The sequence below is a fragment of the Pygocentrus nattereri genome, chromosome 5 (genome assembly GCF_015220715.1).
Source record: "Pygocentrus nattereri isolate fPygNat1 chromosome 5, fPygNat1.pri, whole genome shotgun sequence".
NCBI lineage: Eukaryota > Metazoa > Chordata > Actinopteri > Characiformes > Serrasalmidae > Pygocentrus > Pygocentrus nattereri.
In genome coordinates, this window is record NC_051215.1 from 40,365,712 (window position 1) to 40,393,567 (window position 27,856).

A 27,856-nucleotide genomic window follows, 5' to 3' on the forward strand; every position below is an offset into this window, starting at 1 on the left:
GTACTGTGCAAAAGTTTTAGGCTCCTAAGAAAACTAGTTAAAACCAATTTATGTTGACAATTTTTCTTATAAAATCACCATATGTCATTAGAACAGATGCAAATGAATATGAATAGAATATACCTAGTATAGTTTGTTTGAAGAACAAAGCTTGGTTTCATATGTCTCCTGAAAATCCAGAGCTATAATTTAGAATTTGTCAAATTTCATCAGTAGCACGCCTTATTTAACAACTCAAAATGCTGCTTAGTTAAATTAGGTATTGGATGACAACTACAGTTAATACTGGACAGCCATTGAGGAGAGGTTTGGAAATGGTTGGACAAATCACTACTTAATGTTATTTGTGTTTATTCTGATAGTAGCGTTTTTCTGGGAAAATAAATGCTGAATATCTTACAGAATATTACTATTCAGTTAAGCCCATTTTAATACACCCAAGTAGCTCGAATGAGGTTACTTGACTGTGAACGACTGCGAATGGCTGCGAACGACTACTAACTACTAGCTCTTTATAATTTAATTGATCATATTTGCATACAGCACACCGCACGTGATCCTTGCAAAACTGTAGTGCAGCTGCCTGCTGGTGTTTTGCAAGTACCTTGATATGTGTCAGAAACAAAGATCAATTGTGTTGATTTTATCAATTACATTAAGCATATTCTCTAATTAATATGTTAGCCATAAATGAGAAGGAGAGCTGATTAAAGATTGCGCAGGGCAACCACAAAGTGTGCTTGATGTAATTATATTGTGAAGAGTGAGTTCTTGTATGTTGTCAGCCTTTTGATTAGGATTTTTTGGCTGTGTGTCTGAGTGTTTGCAACCTGGTCTCTAGGTGTGTGTGTGTGTGTGTGTGTGTGTGTGTGTGTGTGTGTGTTTATGTTTGCGAGTGTGTATGTTATGTATTGTGTTTGTGTGTGGGTGCAGACGAGACAGAGTATCGTGATTAGCACAGTCAGCATATAAGTCACGAAGGCTTTCATTGTGACAGCTCTATAAGCTCTGCTTTAATTACAGACAAAATCACACCTTCATTTCTTTTATTCAGTTTTGGAAGTTGGGCAATAGAGAGGGTTGCAAGGAGCAATTGGAAGCTTGTTTGTTTCTTTTTCATTGAACAAAAAGTCCTACATATATTTCTCACAGTTTAATGCATCTATTGCCTGTGCATTGTTTCAACAGCTTATTATATGTATACACATACACAGAAAGGGCTTTCCTGTACATAGTTGGACCTGAAGTTGACCATGTACAAATTGAAACAATATAAATGTTGTGATCCATTTGAGGACACCTCTGTAGTTAGTGTGGAACACGCCTCCAACATACAAAGCATACAGAGCATAAAGTAAAGCACAGATAAGTAAAACAAAATCTTTGTTGATTTAATGAGGTCGTTTCATCTTCAGCATTGTCATTATATGAGGGGCTGTGTGAAATATTGCGATTCTCCACATAACCACATGTAGAAACACAGCACCTCTGTCATTTTGCCAAGGAATTAGGTTCACCTTAATGGATCAATTTTTTGATTATTAAAGCCAAGTCTCTGTGGTGCAGCGTAATGCGTTCTGCATTGATCTCCCTCCAACCTTTTATTGCCATTACTCCAGTGGCGCTCACATTTAAAAGATATGTTCACAAGAATAAAGATTTTACAAAGTGACAGAGAGATAAATAACCTTATAAAGTACAGTGCTCACATTTTCGGTGAGGTAGACGTGCTGGAGAGAAGTCAGCGGAGCACTCAGACTGCAGAGACGGCACAATTTTCCAAAAGCTGTGACCGTTAAGATTTGTTATCCTGGTCGACTGCTGCTGTTAGTTGAGTGTTCCATTTGTCTGTCTGTTTGTTGGAACTGTTTTGGTCTTTGATGTAGTGGCTTTTTTGTCCTGGATATTGAAGCTGAATTGGTTTTGCTGTAGGTAAGAAAGCAGAACTGTGCCTCTGCTACGTTCTCCTTCACACATATTCAATCTGACCTTAAGTTTAGTGTCAACAAAGTGTAACTGTAGTACAGGGAAGCTGACTGAGCAGTGTACACTATTTTTTCATGGTGGAGTTTGATTTAAATATGGAGGAAAACAAACAACAAACAAAAAATGGTTCACTGATGCAGTAAAAGGGCCAGGAGCGTATTGACCAAATCTGTGAAAATGAACCCGAGAGTTCAGGACATAATGATCGCAGTGCACTGGGTCCATGAGCTGTGCCCGTGGGCTGCCCAATCAATAGCCCATCAATAGCTTTTTATTAAAATTGTTTGCATGGAAATAAAAATCCATATTGCTTTGTTGAAAAAAAAAGTCATGTCATTTATATATTTATATGTTGGCCAGATGAGCGTCGAGAAATATTGGATGATATGCATGATTTAGAATTAGAGCTTCGAACATTTTTACATGATATTGGGATCCCCTCCCCCCTCCCTTTTTAAATTGATTTCCCTGAGAGATGTGTTTGTGATTATCTTAGTTTCGCTTATTTCAACTCAGCTGAATTAACTATCACTTTACTGCCATATTAAGATGAGATTAATAACACAAGTAATTATTAGACTTCAGAGAGTAGCAACGTGCTGCATGGGCGCTATTGATTCCGCTCAGAGGAGCGCCGCTTATGACTGATTGTGCTTTATTAGGGGATGTTATTTGCTGTACTGTATTGTTGTACGTTAAAGAGTGTAGGCCTTTTAAGGGTGTCTGTTTCCAGCAACTTGAAATATGAGGCAGTAAAATTCTCACCAGTGAAACCTGTCACCCAACAAGCTTCTTTTTTTTTCCTCCCCTCCTTTCCTTTCTGCATTGTTCCGAGCTTAAATCAGATCTGTAGTGCTCCCTCAGTGATAGACCATTAGACATATAATGGAATTTGAAGAGCATCTTTATTTAGAACAGCCATTCTGGAGATTGCTGAATAAACTACCCACCTCTTCTCTTCGCCGAGCTCGGAGAGGAGAAAGAGGGATGAAAAAAGAGAAAGCAAAGCAGATAGGTGTGGAGGCTGAAAGGGATGTACAGTGCGAGTTACATTTGCCAGGGTTTTGTGTCTTATCTTTGCAGAAGAGGGGGAAAATCAAAGCGCGGAGGGCTTGCAGGAGCGGCAGGGGGGAAAAAAAGCTGACGGAGAGGTGAAGAGCGCAGCAATGGAGGACGGCTACTTCCTGTTCCTGCTGGAGTGACCCGCAGGTCTGAGGAGGAGCGAGAGACAGAGCGAGGGAGAGGGAGAGAGAGTGAGTATGAAACGAGTGGGGGAATAACAAAGGGAAAGAGTGGGTACAGAGTGTGAAGGAGAGGGACAGCAGAATGTGATTGCAGAGCTGAGGCCAGCTGGGCAGCTGGGAGGCTATTAGAGGGTTCAGGTCACTTCCGTAACCCCTTTTAATTGTGCTGCTTTTGCTAAAGTGTTGTTTTCCGTCATTAATGTGGGCTTATGTCAGTGCTATTTCTCCTTCTCTTCATGTGTGCATATCAGAGGTGCCCAGATTCTGATTAATTTCTATTGATTTATGTGCTTGGCTTAATTTTTAGGACATGAAGAATGTGCCATTGCTTAGTTCTAGTGGGTTTTCCTTATAAGATTAGATGCTGCACCAAATATGCGCAGTTTGTGGTGTATTTTTAAAGACATCGGGCTTATATATTGTACATTTTTGTCATGGGAAATGATTACACCTTATACCACAGCTTTTAAGCCTTTATAATTACTGCCCAACAAATGATCGCCCACTAAACCCACTGCAGTCACACATACCAGCCAAAAGAGGGCAACATGATTTCAGAATTCCTCAGCTTAGCACAAATGCTATTGTGGATGGCGGGTTAAACGTGTAAGTAACAATAATTTACATTTGCGCTTGGAACGGCTTCCCTGCGCCGTCAGTCAGCAGTTCAAAGCAGGTCCACACACTTGGCAACAAAGGAGGGTGTTGTCACATCTGTGAGATTTTCCACACTGGAATGAAGTTCTCTGCAGTCATGGTGTCTTCATGAAAGGACCTTGCCATGGTGGCAGTGGAATAAAAACAAAGGAGACATTAAATGTGCCCGTCTCCCAAGAAACAAACGCCTCCACTTGCCGCGCTACTGCCAAAGATCACTAGGATAAGATTCTTTTACATTTAGACACTTCTTGTTTTGGGGGGACTTAATTGAATTTGAATTTCTTTGGCGAGTGCAACAAAAAAAATGAAGATTTAGCATTTATTAGAAATCCCACAGATATTGTGTTAATTAAAACGGAATACAGGGACGCTTTGTAATATTTTTTTTACCCATCTCTCTGTGTAAGTTGAAAAGTAAGAAGCGCATCCACAGCAAAAAAGAATATTTTCTGCATTGCTTATATTATCACATGAGAAATGTAATAAACATCTATGAAATGTATGTACAGGTAGTAGGGACAAACTCGAGAGAATGTTTGTTTTATATGTGTGTGTGTGTGTGTGTGTGTGTGTGTGTGTGTGTGTGTGTGTCTGTCTGTGTCTGTCTGTGTCTGTCTGTGTGTGTCTGTGTGTCTGTGTGTGTGTGGTAAGTTCGCCCCAGATTCCTACAAAAATTATACCCAAAAACACTGGCTATTTAGCACAGCTTTTGTTCAGGACAGAGGCCACTGCAAGCAGTGACAGGGTCAGCTGTGCTTCTTATTCTGACCAGCAGAGGGAGGTCTCTTAAGGATAAGGTAGTGTCAGAACTGGACAGGAACAAGGGCAGTTTTTATGAGCCTTATATGAAAGTATGTTGTTGTTGTTGGGTTTTTTTTTTTTTTTTTTTTTCAAAAAGTATGTATTATTGAAGAATCTATTTTCTTTGGATAATATTCTTATAATTTTAGTATTTCATTTGCATAAATTACATATTACAAGGAAGAATATGTTTTGAAGTGCAGGTTAAAAAAAAACTACTGAATTGTGCATTTTTCAATATTTTTCAGTATTTTGTTGTCACTGTAACGGTGATTAGCAATAGCAGTATTTGTAAGCATATGTCTTTTACCATTTACAGGGACTTTTTATCATGTACTTTATTTATTTTATATTTTTATTTTCTGTTTTTTAATTTCTTTTTTTTCCATCAGATTGCCATTCTTGTGCCGTTTTCCTCTCTCTCACACACTTTCTGTGCTCTCAATCACCCATCACTCCTGTCACTTTTATTTCCATAACAGCAATGCACATGTAGCACAATTCAATTAGGCTGGACATGCTGTACAATTAGGCTTTCCTGTTACAGAATTTAACGGTAAATTACTTGCATATTTGCCAGTCATTTGCGAGTGTGGTCTGATTCATTCAACTCTCAGTTCACAGTCGAGAACTGGAGAGAGGGTGCCATGAATTTGCTTTAGTTGTATGTGTATTTGGAGTAAAAATATTAAAACATATTAAAAAATGGTAGTTTAGACCAGTGAATCATACTGTTATCTTGTTTGTATCCATCTAGAATTTCCAAACCCAGTTCTGAATGTTACATTTTGATTAGGTGTGATTAGATGATGATTTTTATCTGTTGTGTGGGTTCTGATTTTTAGTGAATACTGATTTTATTCAGCTGAATGTTGTATTACACAGGTGGACCCTCCGATCTACTTCTGAAAGCAATCCATTCTACTTTAACGCTTCCCTGGAATAGCCAATTACGATTCCGTTTTCCTTTCTTCTGCATCTTTTGCAGTAACTGGGTTACAGAGTGAAAATTTGTTGCTGAGATTTGCTGATGTGGACATTTCATGTTGTTCTAAATAGCAACAACAAAGAAGTGCTTGTTTCTTATGTTTCACTAAGCTAATTGATTAGTGCATGCAAAAGATGATATGCAGCAAAATATTTTTTATTTGTAGAACATTCATATGGTTGTGAAAACAAGTAGATGGTATCGCTGTGTGTTTCTAATTGTCTTATGTTTACTTGCACCTAAATTGTCAATTGTTATTTATAGCTCGATGTGTGTTGCACTTGTTCAGTCAGGGGGGAAAAAAGTGCTAGGCATCTGTTCCCACGTTCACACAAAGCAGTCTGGGAGCTTTTTTGCGTGGTGACTCATTTGCTGTTTTTAATGGCTGCTGGTTATTTGTTCTCTGCTGCATCAAAATGTTTTTTCGCTACAAGCTTTTGCATGGCATTGGTAGAGAAGAGTGAGATGGTGAGATGGCATTGCACAGATGTGTTCGCCCTTTTTTTTTCTTCCCAGCCTGCCTGTGTGGACGATGCTGCTAGTGGAGGAGTGCGGTTTTGCTTGCCGTTGAAACTGACACAACACCCTCCGCTGAGCTCCGAGTCAGGGATGGGTCTAATCGACGCTGGCAGAACATTCTCTGCTTAATTTTAGCCATAATGACTGAGAGGGGTGAAATGATACTTTAAAGGGGAGGGGGGGTGCCGGGGCAAGAAGCACTGAGAGAGAGAGAGAGAGAGAGAGAGAGAGAGGAGAGGAAGACAGAGCGAGAGAGAGAAAGGAAGGAAAAAAAGGAGAGAACTTGAAGGTGATTAGTTGTTCTGGAGAATCTTGGCCGTGGAGGCAGGAACACTAATCCTTGCTTTGGTTGGAGCCATTTTGCGCAGTAGGTCCCTGATTCCGCCCCCTCTCAATTTTAAGACCCGTGTCAAGCTCAGGCTCCTCTCCCGCGCCTCGCTGCTCTCATTTCCTATGCCTTCTGGCGAACTCTGCTATTTATAAGAAATCATTTTTCTTCCTTGCTTTTATTTAATTCTTTCCTACTTGTTTGATTTTCTGCCCTGGTTAGGAAGGTGGCCAGATGAGTGGCAGAGATCCAGAGGGTTCCACCACTCAAAATCCTCTACTGTGTGTGTGTGTGTGTGTGTGTGTGTGTGTGTGTGTGTCACCACAACCAGCCTCCACCCACCCAACACACACTTTCTCAGTCACACATGCACCAATAATCCCAACCGTATAGCCCTCAGCTTGAGTCTTCATGTCTTTCTCTTCATGCACTTTCATCAAAAGCACCCATCTCGTTTCTGCCATGGGCTAAGCCTAGCACAGTTTACTGATTGCAAGATGGCTAACTACATTTGAGATCCAGATCACATTTATTTGTTTTCATTGATAGGTGCATCCAGATCAAAGTAGAGCTGAAGGCCCTTGCATTGATGTTCACAGTCTTTTTTTGTGTATATGCTGTTTTGAATGCATTTATATTTTATGTCAGGCTCAATAATGCTTTGTGCTTTGGTCGTGCACGACAGCATTGGCCATTTTAAATGTAGAAAAACGAACTTGCCCAAAAACCAAAAGATTGATTTAAATCCTCATTGATGTCTTTGGAGAATCTTTTATGGTAAATTGACTCCAGTGATATTTAAGAATTACAGAACAGCTATACACTTGTCTGAGATTTCAAAGTTAAAGCAGTCTTAAAATGAAGCTTGTGTTACAGAAAAAATAGAAAAGGAGAAAAAAAGATTCACAGCATGAACCTTTTGCAATACGTTTGGCATACAAAAGTCCAAGTAAAAGCCCTTGGATTAGTTCAGATGTCACCACTGAGTGGTGTTCGTGTGTAAGAATGTCTGTTTGGCGAATGGTCAAACTGGGCTGTACAAAGGGCAGAAGCTGAAGATTAAATGAGACAGAAATGAATGGTGAAATACCTGCTGCTGAAATGTTTCATATTACATGAGTTTTATTGTGGTTTCACTCCTTTCTTTTTTCCTTTCCCTCAGTCCCCCCTCTACAGTCAGTAAAATTAATTTCCCTGACCTTTGAGTATCCAGAGCAGCGGGCTCAAATTCCACACTTTATTATTGTGCCGTTTTATTTTACTATAAAATACGTGCAACAGGATAACGAGGGACCAGGGAATCCACTTATTGATTTTTATTTCATGGCTAGAAATAATAATTAAAACAGAAGATACCAGCACTCGCTCTGTGGGTGAGCGAGTTTGAGTATAAATAAAGTTGTAAGTTTAACATTTGATCTAAGTTGCTCCTTCAGAATGGGTGTACATTAAGTGTGCTAATTTACAGCAGTTCATATTGGTCTGCTATGTGAATATGATGCCTATCATGTCAAATTTATATAGGGAGGTAATCCAAAACATTTAGCAGCTTAATGACTTGTCACGTGCTATTTTTCTGTCTTATATGACCCTGTAATTTGCACTTGTGCCCGAGTGGTGAAAGAAAAAAAATCCTAAAGGTCATTAATAAGTGGTTCATAAGAGACAGCAACCTGCGTGTTTTTAGTCTGGATTATTTCACATGCACAATGGCAGATGAGCAATTGCTGCCTGTATAGGAACTCCGCTGTGTTTTTCACCAGTCAGCATTTGGCTTTTAAACATTACCTATGAACCGCTACCTATTGTATGACACTGGGAAGTTAAAAGGCAACAGGAAAAAGATCTTCATCTTTACATGGTGTCTAAAGGCATGAACTGACTAATGCTCTGCACTCCTCTGTGGTAATGTGTTTCCGAGTGTTGTCTTTAAGCTCTACCATGGCTGTCCTTGCCACTCTCGTCCCATCAGTCGCCCAGCGAACGGGCAGACGTGACAGGACAAAATTAATGAACTGAAACTTTTACAGGCTGCAGTCACCTGCTGGCAGGAAACTTTATCAGAAGGCCCTTAGTGGGCATTTGAGGAAAGTGTCTGTTGATAGATATTGATATAGATTTTAATAAATGTGCAGGGGATGGCACCTAAAACGCTGCTCACATAATGCAGTTTGACAGTGTATTTGTACTAATAACCCCTAAGAGTGGTGATAAAATAGTGGGTGCTCCACTGTAGGCATGATTAATGTGGCTGGAGTAATTAAATTCCATTAGGCCCTGGGATCACCTGCCTGTGGAAGCGCATGGCAGGCCACGGTGAGCCAGCCAGCCAGGACTGCACAGACTAATGCTTTTTAAAGCGCCGCTCCCAGCCCCTGAGAAGAATGCACTAACGTAGGACATCTGCTCCCCGTTGATGGCTGATGGTATTGATGCATTGGATCATTAAGGGGAGGGGGGAAAGAGGGCTAAGATGCAAATGTAAACCTGCATCTTTAGCGCTGTGCAGGAGAAAGCGTCCAGCTTTACTGTGTTGGGTGTCGCTGGTAGCAGAAGTCTGGCTGCAGGCTTTGCTGTAGCGGGTCTCTGTGGGAGTAGCTTTGCCCCGGGTGCGGTGTTGTGCTGTACGTTTTTTTTTTTCCCCCTCTGCAGCTTGTTTTTCACCCTCTACTCTGTCCTCCCGGTAGATGAGCAGCCGCGCAGCCCCCACTGTCCCCTGCTGTTTTGCAGCAGATTCCTGAAGACTGGCATCATTGCGGGCAGAGAGAGGCCTGCGCCCTTTGCAAATGGCTACAGTAATGACCCACTTGGGAGGCAACAGTTCAGCGTAACTGCGGATGTGTCCAGGTGCCGCAACATAAGCATTTCATTAAATATTGAAGCAACCGCTTTCAGTTACAGTGGTGGGGAAAAAAAGGCATTTGGCACCATTCCAAAAGTGACTAAATGTATGGGAGTGTGTGAGAGCTCTTTTTCTCTCTCCCTCGCTCTCTCCTCTCTCTTGTTTTTCTCTCGCTCGTTCTCTTCTTTCTCTCTCCCTCGCTCTCTCCTCTCTTTTGTGTCTCTCTGACTCTTTCTGTTCTTTCTCTCTTTCTCTGTCTCTCTCCCTTCCCCTCTCTCTCCCCTCTTTCTGTCTCCTCTCTCTAATCACTTTCTGGTTTTACTTGACCTTTCTTCTGCTAATTAGTTGCCTTCTTGAAATGCATTATGGGTAATCTATCTTGGGTGATCCAGCTTTCCCACTTCCCGCTCCGGTAATCACTCTAAATGTATGAATGATTTATTCAGTGGAGCCATTTCTCACAATCTTAAAATACACAAACCATAAAATACAGCCCAATTATTACCTGGCTCCGGGAGGCCCGGGGCCGGCCTACGCGTATTGTAGAATTGTGGTGACATTGAGCGCGAGGGGGGAGGGGTGGGGTCTCTGGGAGGAACTTGCAGCTGTCTCGCGACGCTGATCGCGTGGATGAGTGCAGTAATGGAAGGTGTTGGGGCTCGCACGCGAGTGCCCATGCTGCGTTAAATACTGTCTGTGCAGCGGCTGAACGCGGTGCACGCAAGCTTTCCTGACTCTTCACGTGCTTAACTGCTGTGGGCCGGGCTTTTCAGGTGGCGAGGAAAATGTAAGAACCGCAACCAAGCGAACGCTCGCTACATACGCATTAACAGGGAACTTTAACAAATCACTGAACATCTCCTGAGCTCACAAAGTGTGTTGCACATACTTTGATGTGAAATATGTTTAACTTTAGACTTTTGTCTGACATGTAGTTAATGAGAAAACCATTAGCGAGTGCTATTTGTGAAACAGATTGTGAGGGGAGGGGGGGGGGGCATGTGTGCATTTATGGTAGCGCGGGGGTATGTGAGCGTGTTTGGGTGTGCGCATGCGCTGGTTGCCCACTGGAAATGGGCAGAGCAGATGTGTAGAGCTGAGGCCCTTGGCTGCTGCCAGCTCTTGGGATCCCGTGTTGACATGTGCCTTCAGGTGCACAACACCCCCCATTACACACATAACAGAGTTACTCCCTTACAACCAGCCAGAGCCAGAGAACAGTCTACAAGTCTCAAGTCTCTCCCTCTCTCTCTCTCTCTCTCTCTCTCTCTCTCTCTCTCTCTCTCTCACTCGCTCTCACTCTGTGAGAGACATTGAGAAATAAGTGGCGAAAGTAAGACACGTCACAATTTGTGATATAAAATTTAGTGCTAAATAATGATATGAGATGTAATGTTAAATATAGAAAGTGTAGAAAAATTGTTAAAATTAGCAATAAATAATTTTTTTAGTTTCTTTATTAGTTAAACACATTGAAGTAGATGTAGATTAAAAAAAAAATCTCATTTACATTTAACACACATTCACCAACGTACTCCAATGCAAAGGTTTGAATATCTTCGGCCAAATTATGTTTTGTTTTTCTAGGCAAAATTATTTGAAAAAGGAAAAACATAAAAGATGAAATGTTCCAAAACATTTTATATTTAATTTTTTCTCCAAGTAACAGTAAACAGTGATTATGGTTTAAAATGTCTAGACGTGTTCTCTGTACCGGATGTGTACTTACTTTCACTCACAAAATAAACAAAACATGACATTTGATCAGGGGCACCCAAACTGTTGCATATGTCTATAGCTGTGAAAACTCGTGAACAAAACAAGTATCTTTTTATACTCAGCCGCGTATATCATTATTAACATAAGAAGGATTATCAGCATATCAAAGGCAATATTCAGGATCCAGGTCTGCACTTAATACACTTAAATGTAATAAAAGATAATGCAAATTTATTTCATTATCGTTTATAATCAACATTACAAGCGCCAAGGTTGTTCAGACATGCTTTTGGGATGGTATTACTTAGAATAAAATAAAACTGATATTCTATATTTTTCCCTGATAATGGCGTGCACAGGACTACATAAGAATGTACATCAATTAGGCCTGATGTAAAAAGAAAGGACAATTTATTGCTCTAAGGATTTATTCAATTTAACTCTGTAATTGCCTGCAATTCACATGCTCATTATATTACAATTTAGTGCATTTAACACCAGCTGTTATAGAGTTAATGACAGGAGCTATAGGGAGTCGCTCACATGATCCCAAATGACTCTGCACAAGGTGTAATTCCACATATTAACTATGAGGCCTAATTCAAGAAATGTCAAAGGAATCAATTTCTGCTGTAAAAGTCATACAAGAGGGGAGGAAAAAAAATCTAGCCTTTTATTTTTCAACTTGATGGCTAATCTTAATTCTGGTCATCAGTATTAATGGTCTCTTGTGTTAAATGAGTGTTTCTTTGAACTGAGTAAGTTAGAATGGGGTGGTTGATGTGGCACAAATGTAATATCGTGATACTTCAGGATATTTGTTTTGATAAATGATATGGATCAAGTTATTTTGTTTTTCTGAAGTTTGATTAGTTGGTACAGACAGAAAAGAACCAGCTGCACCATATTTAGGAGAGAAAAGTTATGAATGCACTAATTTTGTGAAAACAATTTTACAATGTCACATTGTAATGAAGCATGCAGTTGGTCAGTGTTCTTGAAGTACTGATGATATACACAGTATGCTCAGAAAACCATACTGTGACAATTTGAGGTGCTTTATAATAATTATGTTAAATACTGCCATATTGCCATAGCTCATAAACTGGGGGGAGCAAGTAGAGCTACGGGTGTTTACTGGTCTGTAGAATGCCTCACTATTACCAGTACATTAAGAGCATATTTACCATGTTGTTGCATAAAATACCAGAACCACTTTTTTTCGTATGTGTACTTTCAGTATGTATTTGGTATCTCTGGTTTGGATATTTGCAATACCACATATTTTCAATAACAGAGTCATTTATTTGATGTTTTTTTTTTTTTTACTTTCTTTTCCACAAATCAGCACTTTGTGAATGTGTATGTACATGTGTTTGTGTGTGTGTGTGTGTGTGTGTGTGTGTGTGTTGCTCTAGAGGCGTACAGGGTGAGTGGTCTAATTGTACAGATGACTCTGAGCAGGGCCGTGTTTGTGTGCTGGTTGTTTACCGCTATTCACCCCCTCACTCTCCCCCACTCTCTCTCTTTTTTTCTCTCTATTTCTCTCTCTCTAGCTGTAAGTCTAAAATTTTAATTACGCTGGCTGACAGGCGCGGTGTGTGATGCACAGCCCTGCATCCATCACGGCGCGAGAGGGCCGGTGGCGCCGGCCGCCCGTGCCTCGTTCCCCAACGCCGGAGCAAGGGCTGAGCAGCAGGTGCCATATTACTGTGTACAGAAAAGCAATTAGGAAGCATATTGGATGAATGAGGAGTGCATTAATATTAGCAAGTACATTTGTCAGTGGGTTTGATGCGAGTCTTTTTCTTTTCTTTATGCAACATTAAGATTGTGGTGCTCATAAATTCTCCGCTTAAATTGCCATCTGTTCCCCTGTCAGGCCACTCCTAGATGAAGAGGAGGTGGGGGGGGCAGGAGGAAACTTTTTCTCCTCTTTTTTTTTTTCCCCCTGCCTCTCTCTCTTTTTTGCTTCTGATCATACTATTCCTCTTTTTCGCGCAGGGAGGACGTGAATATTTAATTTTTTATTTTTTTTTTAATTTATGTGGAGCTTGGACACAGGCAAGCTTTTCTGTGTGCCTAAATCACACTGGCTTGTCCAAACCCATTCCGTGTCTTGGTGTGAGCTCAAAAAAGCTTTTTTTTTTTTTAATGCATTCTTCCAGAAAAGAGATATATTTAACTCAGTTTTATATTTAATTAAATCCAACGTGCAGACGGTAGAATATCCCTTGGCAATGGTGCATTTAAAGGCATGGATTAGAGCAGTTTGAGTATGGTATGGCTTGCAGGGAAAGGGGTGCGCTGTCACTCTGTCTCATTGTCTTTCAGCCGCAGAGGAAGAGCTCACAGCTCACTCTCTTTGGCACGGTGGCCACATTCTCAGGGCTATCATCTCAATAACATGGACGGCTTAATGACGACACGTCCAAGCGCTGTCACAGGGAGATTACTGTCAGCGTGTCCCATGCCCGCAGGGGATATGGGGGTGTGCTGAGCTCGGGCAGGGGGGGTGGAGTGCTGGGGTGTATTGTGGGGGGGAGCACAGAGAGAGCCCCATGGTAATTAGTCAGCCTGCAGTGTGCGTTAAGTGGACTGAGCAGCCAGCAGAGTGGCAGAGGGGGCACCTCACTCCCTGTTTGTCTGCATTTCGCCTGCTCTTCAGGCATGATAAACCCAGCTTTGCCAGCCTTGCCGCTGGCCACGGACAGCTATTCATAGCACTAGCACTAGTTATACAGTCCAGTCTGATTGTTTGGACAGTGCTGATAAAGCTAGATTCACCTAACAGTAGCCTGGTAGTCACTTTAATTTGTTGCCAATGAAACTGAGTGATGAACTAAGACTGTACTTCCAAAACTGGCCTGGCTCACAGCAGTTATGCATCAATTTGTGATTAAGTTTGTACATGAAGTCCTTTACTAATGTTAAAAAAAAAAAAGCTTTCAAATTTTTATACTAAATTCAGCTGCACCACCAGTTGGTACAGATCTGATACCAGATTTCAGTAGTGGATCGGTATCAGTAGAAAGTCTTGGATCAGATATCTGGATAAAAAGGATGAATGTGATCCAATCTTGTAATAAATCTAGCCTCAAATACCACCCACTCACATGTCATGTTATATGTGTATTTCTGTGGTTTGACTACAATATCTTACTTTTTGATGCTCATCTTAAGTAAAGTGCTTCTATTAAAGAGTTATTAATAGTTATAGTAAAACTAGAGATTGCCTTCTCTTCCATCAATTTGTAAATAAAGTGTTACAAAGTAAAATATTCAACTAATGGCGCTGCTATCAAATCTAAACACTGCTATTAAAGCTTAACACTTGCTCTAACATGTTGGTGACAAATTCAGAACTAGTCATTCAGACTCACCTAACTTACATTTGTCTCTGTTAAAGCAGAGTGATAATTTAACCAAATCTGGTTGTGTAATTAATTTTTTTTTAATTAATAAATTTTGTGGATTTGGGGACCTCTTACATGGAAATGTATAATTGCATGAAACTAATTGATCATTTCAAAAATGATCATTTTGTAACATTGGCAGTGCTTCACAAACCCCCTATCTGACCCTACCCTACCAAGGTGATGAATCTGATGATAGGAGTGTGTTGAAAGAGTATCCAAAGAGAACATAGTCCGAACTTATTGAACTGTCTTCTAAGGATGAAAGTGAATTATCTACTGTTGTTGTCATGTCTGCATCAGTGTAGTATTGATTTTGCAAGACAAAAACATGGAGTCAGACTTTTGTTTGAGTCTGTGCATGTCACGTTAATACATTAACATATATAATGTGGTCTAAACATCTCCAGTGAAATCCAACCCCTGACTTTTAAATTGTTATTTCAGGACTAACCGGTTGAATTGCAGCAGCACACCTACACATTTTTTACTTGTTTGTCTCGTCTTTGTCTTGTTTGACTGATAATCCTACTTCTGTCAATTGGGCAAAAAACATGCATAGTGTAGGTTTTGCTAAACACTTTTGCTGGAACACAGCAAATCATTTCTAACAAATTAGTCAAAACACTGCAAAAGTGTAAATATTTAGTAGCTACTAAACTCAGTGTAAAAATGATTTAATTCTGTAGCCTAAACCTTAGCTTAGCAAACACTTATATTTTATATAACTTGTCTGGTTTTCAAGGATAGCTGGTGCAGCTGACCCCTGGTCTTGTAGTACCCCTGTCATGCACAGTTTATCAATTTTATTTCAACTCACGCAAGTCTTGCTAATTAGCTGATTAGTTGAGAGTCACTGAACTAAAATGAACTCACAATTCAATGTCAAGACTCAATGTGTTTATATGCAGCAGTTGCAAGTAGAGGATCTGTGCATAGGCTTGGTTCGCTGATAACCAAGAAAGTTTCCGTTTCACACTCAACAGCTCTACCGTGCGAAATGGCTGTAAAATGGCCCGTCTCTCAGTGTGAGTGGAAGGTTTCAGCGGGGGTTAGTGTAAGCCCTTAGCGGAAAAACTGTAGTATCTCTGCGCTACTGTAAAATCAGCGCTGCTATTAGCCTGTCATCTGCTGGGATCACACAGCATTCATGTTCACATCCCCCATCTAACTGTTCTGGATAGGAACATTTTCAGGTGGTTTCTTTCAGTCATATGCATGCATTAAATAAACTTCAGGCCTCTACACTGTAGCCATACAGCGGCTTGGCTGCACATTCCAGGTCGGTCCTGGTCGGTCATCATGAAAAAAGCCAGTGGCCATCAGGCCAAGCGGTTTGTTGAGGTTTTCTTCTCAGCAAGTACCCATTGCTAAAATATTTTGCCTTTCCTGAATATTTCTCAACAATTTCTATTGCTAGATTTGACAGTGAGCTAAGATTTAGTGGACTTGTCAGTAGCTGCTGCCATAATCTGTATAGCAGACATTGGCCCAGAGATTAAAGATCAGGAGGAGAGGAGAGAAGAGGGGAAAAAGAGCTTAGCCACCATATGCCAGAATTCCTCTCTAAGTAAGGATGTTTAATGTGGGTTTCCTTTAACAGACCTCCCTGCCTGGTCTTTATGGCTGGAAAGCTACAGTGTCCTCCTTAAAAAAAGGGAGCTAACTTTCCTCACCTAGTGTTCTGAATTAGCGCAAGTTCCTCCCCTTGACTTTTCTTTTATTCCGCATTTCTCTTTTATTCTGTTTTAATGGCTTGCATCTTGCCTTAAATCAGACTAGCTTATGAAGGCTTTAGTGTGCTTGGTATCTTGTGAAAGAAAGGGAGAGATAGATGGATAGATAGGGTGAGAGAGATAGAGAGAGATAAAAAGGAGATTTTGCAAGAGACTATCTATGCAAAGCCTCTTGTGTGAGCACATCTAAACTGTGTGTGTGTGTATATGTGTGTGTGTGCGCGCGCGTGTAGTGTGTGTACCTGTGGGTCACATTGCTCTCATCGTTAACAAGACAGAAGTTTATCTTTGCACTATTGTAGCTGGAGCTCTCAACAGGTCTCTGCATGATCCCATGCTATTATGCTGTCTAATACCTTCTCATTGTTATTCATGGGCTATAACATGGCTGAGTGTTTTTTTTTTCTTCTTCTTCTTCTTCTTCCTCCCTCTCCCCTTCCCTCATAGCTCCATTTATGAATTGCTCCATAACCTCTTTTAAGAGTGCCGTCTAATTGATCTAATTCAGTGCTAACGGATGTTCTCTGTTATTACAGATGATCTTGAAGGCAAAGTTGGTAAAAGCATTAATAATCCGCGCTCGTTGCGAGGCGCCCCGGCATGGGTGAGCGCGCAGGGGAAGGAAATCACACGGTCCATAGGGGGCGCATGAAGCCATTATTAATATTAAAGATGATTGTTCTGCACACAGTCACTCACCTAGCCTAAATGAGAGGCTGTGGGTGGGCGTCCCATTACTGCTTTATCATGCAGCTTCTCCACTTGCTACGCTGGGATGAGAGAGGGAGAGAGATGGAGAGACTGAGCTGGTAGGTATTCAGCACCTCATATACTGTATTCTTCTGTATTTGGGAATGATATCCAGTTTCAAACCTGCAAGTCACAAAGCTCTTCTCTGTGGCTGCTACAGCGACACATGCAGGCTTTGGAGCTCTCTCTGAAGCCTCTTATCAAGTCTCTCAACAGAGTTATTTGCCTCCACGGTGAAGGTTGTTTGATATTTTGTTCCGTCTTTTTCTCTCCAGCCATTTTTTTTTCCGGCTCTCACCTCCTAATTCGTAGTATGATGACAATAACATGCACGACAGCCTCAGCGAGACCTTTCCAAATGCTGCCGGCCGCCCACTCCCCTGCCAAGGTCGGCACTAAAAGGCGTCTCACTCCTCTCCCAGCGTTCTTCTCCCCCTGCTTCGGCGTGCTGCCTAGCTCCGAAAGATATAATTTTCTTCAAATGCACCTCTCGGACTAGTTTGTCTATTTCTGTGGTGCCCTTTTCCAATGAGGCAGAGACTCTTCGTGTCACGCTGTCTCGCGCAAATCACACGCCAGGGCCGGGATCTGAGGGGGACAATTTGCCAGTGGTATGCATGAGTAAGCAGGGAATTTCTCCATCCATTTAGAGTGACCAGACTGCTCCCTGACAAGGAGATGAGAAGCCACAGAGAGAGAGAGAGAAACAATATAGAATCACTTCTCCTTGTCGTCGACGTTTGCCTGTGTCTAACGTAGCACAGTGGCTGAGGTTTTGAATGGAGGGGACAACCTTCAGATGGCTTTTGCCACATTTGATCATTCTCTCAGGCTGGCTCTGCCCATTGCTTGTGCTGTTGGCTGGCAATGTGGATATGTGTCACCGATACTGATTTTAAGGTGCAAACAGTTATCATCTGAATTGGCCCACGTGGTTGAAAATGCAACATACCCTAGTATGTATAGTTAAATAGTGCAATACTGACAGATATAATTGTCATATTAAATAGTTGTCAATCATCAAAAACTCAACAGCATAAATGCACAGAGTTTTAAAATAATAATGTAAAACAAGCCACTTATAAATCACTTATAACAGGGGCCCAGCATCACCTATAATATTGGTCAAATCTAAATGTATGTCTGATGCAGATATCTTTTTAAAATCAGTTATCTGCTCATATTGATATGATTCAGACATCGTTGTACATCCCTATAACACTTTTGTTGATAGATCATTAAAGATGATTTGGAGATGCAGACATAAATTTAACTTACATATAACAAATTATCTATTAAATACACCTTCATTTTCACTGACCTCACCCCTGATCCTTATTCTAATCCTAACTTTAATATCACAACAAACTAATCTTAATATTGGTCCTAAACCTTGCCCTGGTCATAATCATAGCCTTAACCTCAACCCACAACCTAATGCTAACAATAGCCTTAATGATATAATAATATGTCTCTCTGGTACTGCATGTATGAGGTAATTTGATCTGCTCTGTCGTCGCACTTCTTAACGATGTGTTTGCAGTTGGTATAGTGCAGTAAGACACACCTTTGCCTGCTACGCTGCCCTCCCGAGCAAACACCCTTCACTATATCAGTAAGTGACCTTGGGCAAGACTCCTAACACTGTCTTCGCTTACCTCTGTAAAAATTGTAATCCGTGCTGGCAAAGAGTGTCTGCCGAATGCCATCACTGTAAATGTAATTGTGTTAGAGATAATCAAAGTTGTGTAAATAAAGCTCAGGGCTTTGTAAATAAAGTAAAACCATAACAATCTTTTAACAGTTTAATAATGTGAACATTGTTCAAAACATTATTTGGATGTTGTTGAATGTGGTTTTCTCCTGTAGCATTTCAAGGCCCTCTTCATACCTTATATTAACATCCGTTTTCAGTGATTTAAACACAAGTGGACATTGAGTGGTTTACACCTGGAATTTCCATGGATCTCGAAAGTGTCTCCAGTGACCACTTATGATCAGTTTTAGTGACTAGAGGAATGATGCTATACATGTTTACTGTAATCACTTGCATTTGTTTTCAGTTTGTGTTTGTGCAGCATAACTTTTCTCTCTGGTAAGTGATGATTGACAGTTGAATCACTTGGTCATTTGATTCCGTCAGGGGCATGTTCACACTACAGATGTTATGTGGTCATATGAATCTCTGACCACCTTCAAAGGTGGTGTAAGTGATTGGATCTGGAGACACATTGACACCTGCTGTCAACCGGTGATGCATGTTAATGCCAGGTGTGAACCGGGCCAAAGACAGCTTCAGTGCTTTACTGGTGAGATTTCCCTTAATGCAGAAGAAACTGTAAATCCTAATATCAGCCAGTTTTATTGACAGACAATAAATATGCTCAGGTCCTGGAATTTGCTGCTCTTGGTGCCATGAGCAGGTTCAGACAGCCACATGTGTAATACAGTGGGCTAACTTCAATTCATTGTTGTCATGTGCAGAAACCACATCAAAACAAAGAAACGCTTTTTAATGAGGTTATATAAATTCCATCGATGTCATTATTTCAAGTTGGCTTTTTGCCTAAAAAAATAAATAAAAAAGGAGCTTTTCTTAGCCCTTTCATCAGAGAGCGATCCCTATAGGGGCAGGTGTGGTTTCCTCATACGACTGCTACAAGCACCGAGGCCTGCCCATGCTGAGTGGAACAGCAGACATGTTTGGCAGGTTGTGCTTTTTAAAGCGCAGCGCATGAAAACTTGAGTAGTCCCACATCGTCTGTGAAAGTGTGTGTAAATCCTCCCTGTCTCCTTTTAAACATCACACTGACTTAAGAGTTCGCTTCTTACTTCACTTCTTTAGCAGTGCAGGTTTTGCCGCTGAGATGTTTTAATGGAATGGTTATCACAGCTAGCATGCCTGCATAAAGCAGCAGCTTTTGAGCGAGAAAATAAGAATTCTCCTATGTGCCGGAAGGTGTTTGTAATTTGCACTTGGTTTGAGAATACTGGTTCAGGGATGGTGTTGTGTATGTGCTGAGTTGTTCACTTGTATTCTTTTGCTGTTTGAGCGGAGTTAGTTTTTGAAAAACGCTACAAAACGCTGCACTCTCTCTTCCTCGGAGCCCTGCAGAGCCCAGGAGATTTCCTTGTTAGCTCAGATGTGGAATCCCTTTTTTTTCAGAGCAGACACCTACTTTTGGGGCGTGTGTGTGTGTGTGTGTGTGTGTGTGTGTGTGTAATGCCATCCAGCCAGCGGCACGGTCAGGATGATGCGCTCTTTTGCAGAGCGCTAACCTTGATCAATACCTTGCTATGGATCGCTCCAAACCCCGATGCTTCTGCACACTTTTTATTTCAATATCACGGCTGTTTGAACACTCTAGCCAGGGGCCCTCGCAGAAATGGGCTCTAACTGGGCTTCATGAACACGCATACACAATCTCGCTCTCTCTCTTTCACTTCTTTTCTCCCTACCTTGCACGCTAACTCTCTCTCCTTATGTCTCTCTCTCTTTCTCTCCTTCTGTCTCTCTCTGTGAGGGGTCATTGTGTAGAAAATTGAACATACAGGGGCCCCGGGCAGAGGAGCATAGGACAGCAGTGTCATTTACCTGTTAACTCCTGTCCCACCCAGGAAAAAACAGAATGCCGGGCTTTTGCCTTTAACACAAACACACATCAAAGGTAACTTATTTTTGGAAGCGGCTAAAACACTGAAGGTTTTTTAATCATTTCCCCTGTGCCCTGCTAAGCCTCGTCGGAGTGCTGAGGGCTGAGCTGAAGTCTAGAGCTCTAGCATTATAGATCTGAACGGACTCCACAGCCCAACATCTTTTGTTTTTTTGCACTTTCCTATGATGTTCTTCTAATCTCTTCTTTGATACCATTTAAAGCCCTTTTGGACAAAAGACCTCAGAGGAGCTATAAAAAAACAACATGCAGAAAATAAACGCTCAGGCAGGCAAACTTCTTCAGTGACTGAAGAGCAGTATAGCACTCGTTATTTACAACAGAACTGTATAATAGGCTGTGTGCGCGCTCGTGTGTGTGTGTGGTGCAGAATTGAAGCAGGATCAGAAGCTGACCCAGATGTGTGTAAGTGGGTCGGCAGAGTGGTGGGCCCTGTGCAGGAGGCAGGAGATAGGCTGCATGATTCTGAGACTCAAGCATGGGGAGCTAGATGTAGAGCCAGATTAGGGGTGGAGACCCAGAGTGGCCCATTATATGCCCTATAACCCAAAGAGTGAAACCTTGCAAGACAGCACACATGCATTCATGCAGATTCACATACACATGCCATGCCTCTATACCAGTGGTCTTCCAGCATGTGCACACATGAGATATGATGCCTGCACCAAATGCTTGCACAATTTTCTCAAAAATGTATTTTTTTATTATTGTTGTAACACCAAAAAATAATGAATTCAAATTTGAACAAATTTGTATACATAGACTAGAGAGTGTATAGTAAGTTTAGAAAACTTAGCAATGTTTATATACTTCTTTAAAAAAGAAGCGAGGAAAATGCAGTTTCTCATGATAGGCCCTTTAAAATTTGATGTTGGAGAATAGATTAAAGGCTGTAAAACACAATGTTATTTAATGACAAATCCGTTTGCCTGCCAGATGAAGTTGACGTTGTGCCCAATATGCTTGTGCAAATCACTATTTCTATCCTCTTGAACAGCTCAAATATTAACGAAGAAAGAACATATTAAAAACATTTACTTACATTGCTCCTTACTCAAAAAGTAGTTGATCAACCAAGACAAAAGGGAGAAAATGATGTGCTTCTTTGGTTTTACACTGGAGATATGAAGCTAATATATCTATTAAATAATAAACACGTAAATCCCACCAATTAGCATCTTGCAAACTGTTTGCCCAACTCACTACATACTTGCCTCAAACCACATGACATTTAAGTAATCTCAAAGTCTTGAACTGAACAAAATTCCAGAAATTACAGACTTCAGGAAGGCATCTGTTACTCTTTTTTAGCTTTGTGATGTTTGTCAGTTTTTATGGGCTGTCATCTTGTGTCAAAAAGCACACAAACAAGGCTATTTGAGTTTATATAAGAGTGTAATGGTTTAGGCTAGAGCTGGGCAATATTTTATCATAATGACAGATGTTGTCATGATAAACAATTGTTTTCTGAGCATATCGTGGATATCATCAGTTTTTTAAAGAACAGCTGCATGTTGCATTATAAAGAGAGCAAAATTATTCAGTATGATTTAGTACAGTGCAGTTTGTGAAACATTAAATAAAAATAATTGAACCCAAAGTTTGGTGTGTTTTTAAATGTGGCATCACTAGTGCATTCTGTGTGTGTCAGAATATTGTGACATGTACTGTGAAAATGTCTTTAAATATCGTGATATTATATTTTTCACTATATCAGCCACACCTAGTTCAGCTATACAGTTTGCTTAATGCTAATCAGTATGGTATAAACTTCCATCACTGCTTAGCCACAATACCCTTGTGTCTGCAGTGTAAAACTAAAAAAGCACTTTGAACACTAAACATGCCTTGGCTGACCAACTGTTTGCTGTCAGGGGAAAATTATGTAAATTAAAATTTTCACCAAACTATTGCAGGTATACGTTAAGCATCGTTGTTCTCAACATCGCAACTTGATATTTTTAAACAAGGCTCAGAGTCTCTTATTCATACACCTGTCCTCATAATTGCTCATAACCGAGGGGCTATACATGCATCAGACGCCATCCAATTGGCGCTACCTCTGTTCTGTCTGTCATTTTTATTTGTCCGTATTTAGTAATGTGGGAGTTTCTCCCCCGCAACTTTGTTTTGCATGCTTGTTTTTAACTTTGTGGAGCAAGGTAGTGCAGAGAAGGCTACTATTAAATCAATCCAACTCCGCCATCTCACAGTGACCTCATGGCCTGTGTCAGCTCATGTCCCATCATGCACCACTCTGTGAGAGTGTGTGCTGTGCAGCAGCTGGCTCCTGGCACTGTCATCCTTCCCTCCTGTCTTTCCTCATCCGCTGCTTTCCTCTCTCTTCCCTCTGTCTCTCATCACTCTCCTCCTTGCTTTTCCCTCCTCTCTCCTCTTCCCCTTCTCTCGCTCTCTCTGGGCTGATCTCACTGGTGGGATACAGTACATCTGACAGTGCCTGTGAGTGTTGCCTCCGCTCATTATAAAATAACCCTCGCCCAGTGCAGCCCTGCCCAAGCCTTCTCTCCCTGCCAGAAAACAGGTGCGACAGGAGCCTCTCCTGCCATGTTGCGGGGGAGAGGAATCAAATTCCTTCCAGAATGCAACAAAACAAGAAACAAAAAGAAAGCTGCTTAAAATATAATTTGCTTCTGCTCGCATAGCCCTGTTCTCTTCGGCCAGTATTGCTTATCGGTGGGCTTGAATACCCTCAAAGCTTCAATCCCCTTTCAGAAAGAGTAGAGTTAAAACAAATACTTAAAAAATAAAGGTTGTCATGGACATATGGTTCTAGGAAAACTTTTAATTGGTGTAAAAGCTTTATATTTTGTGTAAGTCCTTTAGGCTTTTAAAGGGTTCTTCACACTTACAAACATGCTTCTTTAAAGAACCATCTGTTGAAAGGTTCCTTAGGGAACCAGATGTGAATCTTCTGTAGTGTCATTCCAGTGAACCCTTTTTGGCACTTATTTTTAAGAGAATACCAGTTGAACAGCTGTACTTACCCAGCTCACCTTGTTTTCTTTCTCTTTTGTGTGTCCATAGCAGCAGCAGTGGCCAGCCGGTCACTGGGACGGCGCTGCGTAGCCGGCTGATGGAGAGTTAACTGGTTGGACGGGATCCAGCAGGACTCAGACAGGTAGGAGCTGTGCCAAGCCCATCCCGCCCCATCCATCCTGCCTGCTGACATCTACTGCCTGTTAGCTCCTATTAGAGCTCTTTCTCTTCCTAGTCCAAATTGAGCAAATTTGATTTGGCCTCTGCGAAGCAGGCTTTGCCACATAGAAACTAATTACTCTGATGGAAAAGTGGCATTCAAGGTACAGCTGGTTGGGTGAAGGGAGGACAGCATGGTTACTGGTGGAAGGAGAGCGGTCACACCAATGCCCAAGAAAGCATAAATGTTCTTCAGTGGTATGCTCTGTTTCTCTCTCCTTGTCCATGAAATTTTATCCAGCTAGTTACCAAAGTGTAGTGCAATAATGGTTATTAATATAATTTTGGTTTCAATATTATGTTAGTTTTCTTTTCCACATTTAAGGCCGTAGTGTGTCTGTGTCAACTTCAGTTAAAGTCTTGGTTTTGGCTATATCTGGATTAGTAGATGACAGTGGCTAGTTTCTTAATCCCTCATTACAAATGTATTTTAAGTTAAAACCAAGCTGCTGCTGTACCCTTATCATGTGATGCAACTACTAGAGGTGCATCTCTGCAGTACTGCTTCAGCTCAGCTCCATCAACTTACAGGAAACATTTGTTCAATCAGAGTGACATTAGAGCGGAATTCCATCCGTTTTTCAAATTTCTTCACAGTTACATCATTAAGATGTACAAATTCATTTAGATTGGTTTGATGAGAAATGCTCAGTTCTGGAGAAACTTACAGAGTCAGAATTATTCACAGTGGTGGTTATAGGAACCAGAAGTCTGGAGAATTTAAAAGCTCCCTCATAGAATGTTATTGCACAGATTTTTCATAAAGAAAAAAAACCATTTAGGAATATGTTACCTGATGCCTGACACATTGTTTCATGGTACTTATTTAATATCATTTTCCAAAATGTATTTTTAAAAAATATTTTCTTGACAGAGAGATACATGCTGTTGTACCTCTGTTGTAAAGGGTGTTGTAAAGCAAAATAGTCACCAAAGAAGTTTTTTTCAGTTTTTTACCAGTATTTTACTACCGTTGACATTATATGTATAATGTGTGTGTGTGTGTGTGTGTATGTGTATGTATATATTGGAATGATAAACTAGCCATACATATACACTATATTTCCAAAAGTATTCACTCACCTATCCAAATAATTGAATTCACATGTTCCAATCACTTCCATGGCCACAGGTGTATTAAACCAAGCACCTAGGCCTGCAGACTGCTTCTACAAACATTTGTGAAAAGAATAGGTCGCTCTCAGGAGCTCAGTGAATTCCAGAGTGGTACTGTGATAGGATACCATGTGTGCAACAAGTCCACTCATGAAATTTCCTTGCTACTAAATATTCCACAGTCAACTGTCAGTGGTATTATAACAAAGTGGAAGTGATTGGTAACAACAGCAATGTAAAATGACAGAGTTGGGTCAGCGGATACTGAGGCGCATGGTGCACAGAGGTTGCCAACCTTCTGCAGAGTCAGTCACTACAGACCTCCAAACGTCATGTGGCCTTCAGATTAGCTCAAGAACAGTGTAGAGAACTTCATGGAATGAGTTTCCATGGCCGAGCAGCTGTATCCAAGCTTTACATTACCAAGCACAATGCAAAGCATCCATTGCAGTGGTGTAAAGCGCTGACACTGGACTCTAGAGCAGTGGAGACTGGAGTGACAAATCACGCATCTCCATCTGGCAATCTGATGGACTGATCTGGGTTTGCTGGTTGCCAGGAGAACGGTAATTGTCTGACTGCATTGTGCCAAGTGTAAGGTTTGGTGTAAGGGGATTATGGTGTAGTGTTGTTTTTCAGGAGTTGCAGTTAAACCTCTTGGTGATTGAATTATACAGAAATTTAGAGAAATTGGTGGAATTCAGAGTTGCATGGAGTTAAGAGTTGAATTATTTTCCTGTGCATTCTTTTACTTACACAATACGGTAATACATAACAAAAATCTATGAAATTTTGACTTGACTGGATCCGTTTCTTTTCTTTTAAAAGTGATGTGAAAACAGTTTGTGTTACTTAAAAAGAAGAATTAATTAAACGGCAGAATTAGCCGTTCTTCCCTCTTCAGAAAGGGGGCAATATGTGCTTGTAACAGCTTTCATGCCCAGTTTGCTTTGCCACTGAAATAGCTAAAATAGTAGACCTGTATAAACAGCAGAGAAGTATAGACACTGTGTGTAGACTTCTTTATGTGTTCATGTGTTTTTCTGTCTGACTGGACCTTTGGTTTTTCACAGCTCTGGCCACCTGTGGGGTAGCAAAGCCATAATTGCTATGGTATTATTAGAGTAAATATGGTATTTTAGTAAATGGCTTGTGTCCGGCCCAATGCCCAGACGGGTCCGTTGAGACTGACTCTAACAGATTGAGCAGGCCAGGTAGCCCATGTCATCCTGTTAAAAACGCTCAGCGTGTCCAAGCGGCCCTGCGGACACACGGCCAGCCTCGCCAAGCTGTTCCCGCAGCCCGCTTGCTGCCCGTTCATCAAGCCATGCCAGGCCAGCTCGGGCCAAGTCCAACAGTAGCATGTGTGTGTGTGAGGCAGAGTGGGCCTGCATTACCACAAGCAGCCATGGAGAAACTGCCCGGTGTGATGAGAGGTCAGGCCCTCATGTGAGATTGGGGGGGGGCTGGACCTGGCTTGACTCAGCCCCAGGTGAGAGAGAGAGAGAGAGAGAGAGAGAGAGAGAGAGAGAGAGAGAGAGAGAGAGAGAAAACACACAGAATCTGGCCCTGGCTGGACTGTATGGTTAAATATCCCCAGGCTGAAAGGGTGTTATGAGGGCAGCTGGACTGTGGTGAATGAGAGAAGAGTCCCAGCACACATGTGGCTTTCACATCACAACTATCTCTCTATACTCTGTTATTTCTCTCTTTTTCCTGAGGAGGTCGTTTTCTGTTCTGGTGAACTCCCTTGACCCTGTGGTTTGAATCCCCTGCCACCCATACTGGCATGCTGCTCCGCTTTGATTTGCTTCCAGGCCCATGGGTGGAATGGCAGCAGGCAGCTTGTTGGTGCCCATGTCACTGAAAGTTATAGTTCAGTCCAGTGTTCAATTTACACAATTTTCCATCACCCCAAAATGTAGTCTCTTGGCCAACTCATGTTTATTGTCCAAAGTGTGCTGTATTAAGTTTCATATTTGAAAAATGAGTATCTCACTTTCTGTCTGCTTTTTGTAGGTTTTTGTCATGACTGAAGTGGTAATGACAAATAAGTGACTAGGGTCTAATTATGCAATACCCAGTTTGTAACCTGCTTCTGATTGAATTAAATTTGAAAATGTGTGGCCTCATGTTACTAAGAGATGCTAATAGTAGAATTTTTTTTGCTCTCAGTACCTGTCTTTCTTTTAGGCATAAACAGAGGTTTCCATTTTTAGACAGCCTTACTAAAGAACCCTTGAAGAGCCATCTTTTTAAATGTGATGTTCAGGTGTGTGTAGAACAGTTACTCTTTCATAAATGCAATGTGGACCTATGTAGTCAGCACACAAGTTCACCTCCTCTCCAAGGGTCTCCAGTGTTTGGCCACAATCTCTGCTTCCTTGCTGTGGCCTTCTGTACACTAAGAAAAATAACGTGAGCGCTTTAATGGAAGAAACCACCTCCACCTCTTAATTACTATCGTCATGATGAATGTAAATAACAATTAACACAGCCAACCATTCTAAGGTAATCTGGAAGACTCTCATTGTGAAATGAGATGTAGGTTATGAAATACTAGGCCAAACTGGAGCGTCGCATGGAAGTAGCTTATTAAATAACACCCAGCTAATTGCTTTGTCTTCCTTTTGTCCTGCTGTTGTACATGTTATTAAGCGTGTTTCATATATCTTAGAGTAATGAGGAAGACAAGCCTGGCACCTGCACGGTGTAATTAAACATATAAATTCTCTCCTCGCAGAATTATTTGTGGTCATGAGCTGATTTATACAGCTTGGTAAATTGCAATGTTGAGCTTATTTTCTTTCCCTGAAAGGGCTTGCGAAAGGAACCTCATTCATCAGGTACCTTTGCCAGAA

General features: G+C 41.2%; 1 long non-coding RNA gene across 6 annotated transcripts in view; it reads left to right on the forward strand.

The window, feature by feature from the left end:
• Window positions 1-27,856, forward strand: part of LOC108442490 — a 303,460-nt gene that overhangs the window by 9,462 nt on the left and 266,142 nt on the right. For all 6 annotated transcript variants that reach the window (XR_005130296.1, XR_005130299.1, XR_005130298.1 and 3 more), the window contains exons 2-3: window positions 3,070-3,239; window positions 23,709-23,802. This is a non-coding gene — a long non-coding RNA (uncharacterized LOC108442490). The remainder of the gene's footprint in view (window positions 1-3,069; window positions 3,240-23,708; window positions 23,803-27,856) is intronic.